Genomic DNA, 9057 nt, shown 5'->3' on the forward strand with positions numbered 1-9057 from the left:
CTGGCGAAGTTCCTATGGCGTGCAGGTTCCCCTCCGGGCACTTTGCACTCAAGATCCTCCGGAAGAAGGTTCTCCATCCTCACTTCCTGTGTTCCCTTATGAGAATGAGCCTTGGAAATATCTGGAATCAGAAGAATACCAGGACCGCTACGGTTCTCGACCTGTGTGGGCTGACTACCGCCTCAACCACAAAGGTGGTGTACCGCCACAGCAGACCCCGAAAGACATGTATTCGTAAAAATAAAGTTGCTGGGAACCCTTGCCCCATCTGCCGCGATCACAAGTTGCATGTTGACTTTAGGAATGTGAAACTCTTGGAACAGTTCATTTGCGCCCACACGGGTATCATCTTCCACGCCCGGTACACAGGGGTCTGTATGAAGCAGCACAAGAAGCTGACCCAGGCCATCCAGAAAGCCAGAGAGTGTGGTCTCCTCAGTTACTACATTCCCCAGGTTGAGCCCCGAGATGGTGACTTCCGAACTGTTCATGGAGCTGTCAGTGTTACTCCGCCAGCCCCCACATTGTTGTCCGGCAAGCCTTGGTACCCGTGGTACAGCTGGCAACAGCCCCCAGAGAGAGAACTGTCCCACCTTCGCCGGCTCTATCAAGGAAATCTCCTAGAAGAAAGTGGCCCCCCACCTGAGTCGATGCCACAGGTGCCTGCTGCACCCACAGCAGAAACCTCCGCCTAGCAGACGGGCTCCCAGAGTGCTTAGGGCTTGTGGGCCGGGAGGGATAGTGTCTGGGTTCTGTGATGGCATGTGTCTGAGACCCTAAAAGAATATAAATTTAAGCGAAAAAAAAAGTAAATATCAACCTTGTCATGGAAGCTGTGTGACACGGTGAGTCACAGAGTAAACCCTTTTATCCATACATCTTTACTTGCCAATATTCATTGCAAAGAATCATTGGTCTTGTTCAAGACCTCTGGTTTCTGTTACACTGTCAATGCTGGACCCTCACTGGGGCTTGTCTTGGATATCCTGTTGTTGCCCTGTGTCGTGGAGATCCTGCAGCTTTTTGCTTCAGCAGATCATAGACAGGGTAGATGTTGGGGTGGGCCAACTATCAACCTTGGTTCTGTACTTGGGTAGTTGCAGGGATGGTCAGCTTACCAGCTATCCACTGTTACCACCAGGGGGAGCTCTCCAGCGTTGTCCTGGCTAGTTTACCCCATTGCAGCAATGAGCAAGGGTTAAGGCCAGATCTCCTTTCATTCATGCAAGGTTGGCTCTCCCACACTAGCCCTATTGTGATGCATGATTCCTAGCCATGCATTGTGGAGGGTCATCTCTACTGTGCTTCACAGGAGAGGAACAGGGCTTGCTTTCCTGAGGGCTACAACTGGGAAGGGTGAGGGTCAGCTTCCTTATCTATTGCAGGAGGCTAAGAGCAAGGAATAAGGAGGGGGTTAAGATCTATTTTTTATCAGTTATGTGTTAGGCTATTTATTTTTTCTTACTGAGTTTTGAAAGTTCTTCATGTATTGGGGGCATAATTCCCTTATCAAACACAGTTAACAAACATTTTTTTCTCAGTATTAAATAAGTCTTCATTCTTCTAACAGTTTCTTTGATGAGATCTTTGTATGGTTGCTTTTTAATTATAATTTATATATTTGTGTAGGTATCAAACTTTTGATATCATATTCAAATGGTAAATGCCTTGAGGACCCAATTTTTTTGTATGTGTTTTGGCATGATTTCCTACTTTAAATCTTATATTTATGCCTATAATACTTTTGCAGTATGTTTTTATTTACAGACTGCAGCTTCACTCAGAAGCTGATATTTGGCCTGTAGGTCGAATACAGGAGTCTGATTTATTGAATACTTTCATTACTAAATTATCTTGGACTTTTATATCAAATGACTATCCATGCATATGGATCTACTTCTGAAGGCTATTTTATGCCAACTGCATCTTATTTTAGATCTGTGCCTTTGGAATAAGTCTTGCAATTGTAAATGCAAAAATCTTAAAACTGTTAACTCTTCATTTCCCCCCATTTACACAGTTGGCTTTGGTTATAATGGGCTCTTTTCCTTTTTACAAAAAGTGTGGAAAGAGTCTGGGTATGTTTTTAACAGTAGCCTGGTGATTTGTTGCCTGCTACAATGCTGAGTCTATAGACCAGTTTGGGAAGAACTACTGAGGAACAGTGTTGATGGCTACCATTCTTTTCTGCTCCCCACATTTAAAAAAAAAGCACTGCTGTCATATTTTCTGAGGATTTTCTTAGACATTCTTTCAAATTGAGAACACCTATTTCTCACTTGCTTTGCATTGTTATGAGGAAAGTTCACTTTATTTTGTCAACTATTTTGACATCTTTTAAGATGTCTGTGAGTTCACTCTCTTTAGACTGTTAATAATTGGAGTAACATTAATGTAAAATAGTAAAGCAAACTTATATTCCTGCATAAATCTCATGTGATCATGATATAGTAATGTAAATTACAAACTTTTTGATTTGATGGTCTAAAGTTATATTTAGAAATTCCTAACTTGTGACTGCATCAACAATCTCTCTGTAGCCTTGACATAAACATAAAAATAATGATTGCTGTGAAACTTAGTTGGGGTATGCTTTCATTTCATAATTTTCCAAGTAAACTTATAGAATTTATTATTACCTTTTCCTTATGTATTTTGGATACCTAGTCAGTGGTGTTACCTAAGGCTATAGAAAACTATAGTAAAACCTTGTACTGTAAATTTGAGTTGGCGAAATTGTCATTGACATTCTGTTAGTTTTATTTCACATATTTTCCATTTTTAGCTAAATAAAGCTTTGTAAAGAAGTCTGAACAAATTAACACTTTCGTTTTTTTAAAATTTTTTATCACCACAATCATCATCATCATCATTATTTGCTCTGCAGTGAAATTTACTGTTTAACTGTCATTTCAGGGTGTATGTGTTAACTTTTTAACATTGTATAGATTTATGGTAATTTACTCCTATGTTTTTATTTTTTGTACATGAACCATAAGCATTGAGCATGTTTGCTCTCTGCAGCACATGGATAGTCTGCTTGCTGGACTTATTTCTACCCTGAATTACCATCCTTCCCCATAGGACATACTAGATACTTGTTAGTGTTATTATTGGGATGCTAAGATCTAAAGATGTCATCAATCTATTCCCTTTCTGTGTGTTCTATGCACTCTTTCCTTTTGGCGCTTTTCCCCATCCCTGTCACTAGACTTTTTATTTTCTTTTTTTTTTTTTTGAGTCTTCATTGGAAAAACAAATGCACTTTCTTTGTTTCTCTATTAGCTAAGACTGTATGGAAATCTTAGTTGCTGCTTTAAGATAAATATGCATAGTTTATACAGACTTATCATATTATACTAGTTCTGATGGTGTCTTCAGTTTCCCTTTGCTTCTGACAGATATTTTCAGTGACTGCAAAGTCTTGGGTTTATTTATTTACTTATTTATTCTTGAGAAGCACCTTAGACCTTCACCTCCTACCCCTGTGATATAGGATACATTATGTTTTAACAAAAAACGTGATAATATTATTTTTGTTGTTCCTTTGTATACAAAAGTATCTTTTAAGTTTATTTTTGGTACTGATTTTGAGCAACTTGATTATGAGATGTGTAATTATGATTTTTATATGTCTCTTTTATAGCCTCAGGGCTTATTTTGCTTCTGAACATAAACAGTTTTCAACAAATTTGGAAACTTTGGAGTCATTTTGTTTCAAATATGTTTTTCTTTCTCATCTCTTTTCACACACATTGGACCATTTGCCCTTGATTGACAGTTTGTACATATTTCCAATTTTTAAAAGATATCTTCTTAACTCTGTTTTCATGATTTCTTGCTGAGACTTCAAGCTCTGAATTTCTTTTTAATGCCTACTATCATTAAACCTCATCACGCCATTGCTCTTACATGTTGCGTTCTCACCTCCAAGATTTTAAGTTGTTCATTTTTAGTACCGTCCATGTCTCCACTTAACTTTTGAACATAATGTGGACCAAAATGCAATAACAGATTTAATACCTTTCTATGCAAAATCTAATATTTATGTCAGTTAAAATAATTCAATTCCTACTTGAGAAGTATATTTAAAAGCTTCTTGCTATTTTGTGATTGCTGTTTTGTCTTTCCTAAATGACTTGTGTTTGGGTGAAAGATATTGTGTCCTCAACCTTGCTAAGATTGCCTGTTTGTTCTGATGTACTTTACTGGATGTGTTATAGTATACACACACACATTTCCTGGTATTTTAATCCTTAACCAGTTTAGGTGTTAATATTCATTTGGATCCACAACCAATACTCTATCTATCTCTTGCTTATTATTATAGACTAGCCCAGTGAGCCCCTGCTGTTCTCTGTAGTGTATGTCTGTGCATCTTGGAAGGAGTACTCCTCATAGTCCCTTGCAGGTGGTTCTTTGTTCAGCCCCAGCAGTTGGCTCATATACATTCATGGATCAGTAACCACTAGTACTAGAACTCTCAGCAGGCCACCGGAGTTGTGTGCACAGCTCTTTCTCCTCTGATACATTGTCCCTACAGATCCTCTTGGCCACCTTGACTCTCTCAGGACTTGGACTGTCTCTTTACCGCAGGAAGGGCTCTCAGCTGTGCCTGAGTTTCCCCCACCACTCATGCTGTGGTATGGAATACATTTGTTTTTCTTTTTGTTGTTAGGAGGGTCTCGCTTGTAGCATGGTATTTATGAAACAGATTCTGTTTCTTCCCTTTGTCTTTTAAAAAAATGTCTTGCTGTGTACCAAGATTGAGCTTGAATTCAAAATCCTTTTGTCTTATGCTTATGGATGTTTGAATTACAGACTTATCCCAAACCACATAAGAAATCATTCTCGTGTTGACGAGGTGGGGCTGGGTCAATGTTTTCACAGTAAAGGCAGGGAGGAAAAAGAGCATAGCCTTGTACTTCATTCTGTGTCTGTGTAAAATTTCTCTCTGATAGAGACAGACATAAGAAGAAAGCACAGGGTGGGCATTATGAAAATTTTAAATTTTTGATTGGTGATGCCAAGGTCTTTTGAATACCCTTTTAAACGGTAAAGTATAGAAATCAGAAACTTTGTTTTCGGTTCTTGTCTATAAAAATTTGACTAATCACACAAGAGAAACATTTTTAAATACTAGTCTAATTTCATTTTAATTTTTATAGTTAGGATAATAAAGCTAAGCATTTTCAAAGGACAGCAAATTACATTCCTTTTTCTGCCAATCACTGCTGATATCCATTTATCCATTTTCATAAAGATGTCTGCCTTCTTGATTTGCATATATGTGCAGGTAGTTTTAAGTATGAATTTTATAATCAGCCAAATGCCCAGTTTGAAGGTGAAAATAGCTTCAATTTTATGTATATATAAAGCAGGTCCTTTCCAACTCTTCACCTTTTCCAAACCACCAAGATGTCCCTATTGTACTGGACAGTTTTTGTCAAGCTGACCGAAACTAGAGTCACCTGGGAAAAGGGAATTGGGAAACTGTCTCCATCAGTTCAGCCTGTGGGAAAATCTATATGACATTGTCTTAATTAATTATTAATATGGGAGTGCCCAACCCAATGTTGCCAGTGCCACCCCGACACTGGTGTTCCTAACTTATATAAGAAAACAGATTAAACAAGCCATGGGGACATTACTCATGGCCACTGCTTTAGTTCCTGCCCTGATTTTGCTGAGTGACGGAGTGTGATCTCATAGTTGTTAGTTGAAACAAACCCTATCCCTCCCCAGGTTGGTTTTACTCATGGTATTTCATTCCAGGATTAGAAGCCCTAACTAAGACATCTATTAACTGGAAAGAAGTGCCCTCCCCCAGTTCCAGGAAGAAGTGTACCCTGGACCCTTGTAATTTTCTAGTGCTTGCATTTGTCCTGTGGGTTAGACCTTAACATGAATCCGCTTCTAGGCCTCCCTGGAGGTGCATTCGGATGGAAATTAGATACATGTGATACTATGGCTAGCTTGATGGTACTCAGCTTCTCTTTTATGGATATTTAGTGGTGATTTGAAACGTGATGAGGATGGGAAGATGTAGACAATCTAATTATAAATGGCAGCACATACAAGTTCAATGAATTACTTCAGTTTGTTGTTCACATATGAGATATGACTGTTCCTCAAGGAGGAAGTGCAAAGTTTTGTTGTTTTTTTGTTAAAATCGCCATGTGTACAACTGTCACCTCAGCAGGCGAAATCTCCACAGATGACGTTTACAGGAGAAAACTGTCACTTATTCACGTATTTCCTCCTTTTTGTCTTGTGCATGTGTTAGAGCTTGGGACAACTGTCATGGTGTGGATATGGAGATCAGATGATAACGTGGAGAGGCCAGTTCTCTCCCTTCTATCGCAGGAGTTCCAGAATCCAACCAAGTTTGTCGGTGCTTGTGACAAGCATCTTTACCCACCAAGCTGTCTTACTGCCTCCTCGGTGTGTTTCTGACCAGGCATCCTAACAACAGCAACGCCTTTGGGTTCAAATACCCAGTGGACATATAACTCAACTATAAGCAACTCACAAGGTTTTTTGCATATGGTTTTGTAAGTGATGCTTTATTCTCTGGTCTGCTTGCTTCTCTTTCACCGTTTGTTGAAGTCAGGCCTACTCCAGGCTTATCTTTGTTCTATACTCTAACCCAGGATGACTCACAGGATAAGATCTCAATACATGTGACGAAAGTCACAAATTCGGTCAGTCTCATACCCCTCTATCAAGATTTTCCAAAGCAAGGGCCAAATATTTTCTGTCTTGCATGACATTGAGAATACATTTTTTATTCTACACATAACCAAAATTTCATAATGCTTTTACTTGCTAATTGATGGTGTAACTGGAGTTAATAATATTTCCACCGAGACAGGAATAGAAACTTGCCATTTCAAACAATTTAGTCTCTCTACTTGGTTATGGGATGGCAAGGAATTGGTTAAAGAGTCTGTGTAATGCTGAAGTGCACATGTCCTTCTCTATCTCTCATCTTCCTTGTGCCAGCATCTTAGGAAAAGCTATTTCTAAAAAAGACAGAAACATTTATTTTTATTTTATATCTATCTATGTGTGTTTTTGGTACTTGCCAAAGACACATGAAGGCACTAGATCCTTTGGAACTGGAGTACAGATGGTTGTAAGCCACACTGTGGGAACCCTGGTCCTAGAAGGACTCTTAACAACTGAGCTAGCTCTCCAGCTTCGACATAAGCTCTTTTTAAGAATACAGCAAAGACATAGCAGGGAATGGTCAAACATGCAAGACTCATGTGAGTATATTGGTTAGGGCAAGTTACATGTCTCTACCCAAGGAGAATGTGAACATTGACGCTGTAGTGAAAGAAGTGTCTATTTGTGGGAAAGTTGTGAATCTGGGCAGTTTCAAGGGAGTTAATCTGGCTTACTATATTTATACTGACCAAGCAAGTAAGAAAGATGCAAACTTTAAGAACAACAGCAGCAAAATTTTGATTAAATCCTTACAGTGATGGAGTAGATGTTTAAAGCAAAATCCAAGCCAATTTCTCCTTAATCACAGGCTTCTTTCTACTCTTCCAACAAATGGTGTAATGAGTATTACAGTCATTTCTGCAGTAATCAGCCGTGGTATCCCAAACAGAGGATTATAACTTCAGCTGGAAATTGAGCAGCAGGACAGTGGAAGGCTTAAAAGCAACAACAAAAAGATCTCATTTAGTCTCAAGTGATACTTTGCAATAAAGAAAGAGGGTAGGGGCAAGGAAATTAAGAAATTAGCAACATGAGTGTAATTGTGTCCCAACAGAAGACTGGACTTGTCATTAGAAGAAGCAGCAGAGGGAATTTGAATATCAGAAAATGACACACGAGGTAAATGTGACTGTGCCTGACCAGTAAACAGTGAGCGACACACAGAACAAAATGAGAAGGTGCTAAATCCGGGCAATTAAAACCGACAAAATGAAGACTTCCTGTATTTTTTCCACAGTGGGAGAGCTATCTGTGCTTTGCGTGGACTTCTTTAAGCTTTGTGTGCCTGTGGCATGAGTGATGTAAGAACAAGAGAGGGGGATAATTACTCTACCATTTTAGTGGTGGAGAAGCATAATAGGCCTTTCCTCGCCAGCTTCAGCACCCCCCTGGAGTCACACAGTTGGTAATACATGGTCTAGCTCCACTTTGCCTAGGATCTCCCGATGACAGGGTTGATTGCTCAACTTAAATTTGGACCAAACAGCCAAGCTGAGATGTCAGTTCATACACAAACACAACACCGCATATTCTACTTAACGGGAAAAATAATGAGGAAAATGCCCCCACGAAATCGTAATCCTCCCGCAATTGCTGACCATTTTCCCCGTACCATTTCTGGTTTCCAGGCAATTTTCTTTATTTTCCTTCACATGAAATGGCAGAGGTTTGCAGCTTCTCACCCCTTTTGTTCAAATTGTATGTCATTTTTCTAGAGGCCCAGGAATTTACCGCGTGTGTGTGTGTGTGTGTGTGTGTGTGTGAAGAAAATGAAGTAAAATATGAATATTGCCTGGACAAAATATGTTTATACTTTCTTTTTTTCTTTTTTTTATTGAGAATAGGAAAAAAAAAGTTTCTGCCTCCTCCCAGCCTCCCATTTCCTCCCCCTCCCCCAATCTTCTCCCCCTCCCCTCTCCCTCTCCAATCCAAAGAGCAGTCATGGTTCCCTGCCCTGTGGAAAGTCCAAGGCCCTCCCCCCTCCGTCCATGTCTAGGAAGGTGAACATCCAAACTGGCTAGGCTCCCACCAAGCCGGANTCGCCATGATCAGAGAGTCCGGTTTTATCCCATGCTTTTTCAGTCACAGTCCAGCTGGCCTTGGTGAGCTCCCAATAGATCAGCCCCCACTGTCTCAGTGGGTAGGTGCACCCCCCGTGGTCCTGACATCCTTGCTTTCTTTAATGGAATAACCAATAGGTATGATTTTTTAAAAATATGTTTGAAAAGGTACAATAATCATCCACAGGCAAAATTATAGAAAGCAATTCATAGAATCACAATTGGAGATTTTCTTATTTTCTAGGTTAAGGATATGTAGTTTCAG

At 39.6% G+C, this 9057-nt stretch overlaps 1 pseudogene; it reads left to right on the forward strand.

Moving 5' to 3' along the window:
• Window position 1: 1 nt before the first annotated feature.
• On the forward strand, window positions 2–734 carry LOC126499394 (28S ribosomal protein S18b, mitochondrial-like; annotated as a pseudogene).
• The last annotated feature ends 8323 nt before the right edge of the window (window positions 735–9057 follow it).

This window comes from Alexandromys fortis, unplaced genomic scaffold, assembly GCF_014885135.2.
Source record: "Alexandromys fortis isolate MF-2015 unplaced genomic scaffold, M_Fortis_MF-2015_v1.1 scaffold_11, whole genome shotgun sequence".
Classification (NCBI taxonomy): domain Eukaryota; kingdom Metazoa; phylum Chordata; class Mammalia; order Rodentia; family Cricetidae; genus Alexandromys; species Alexandromys fortis.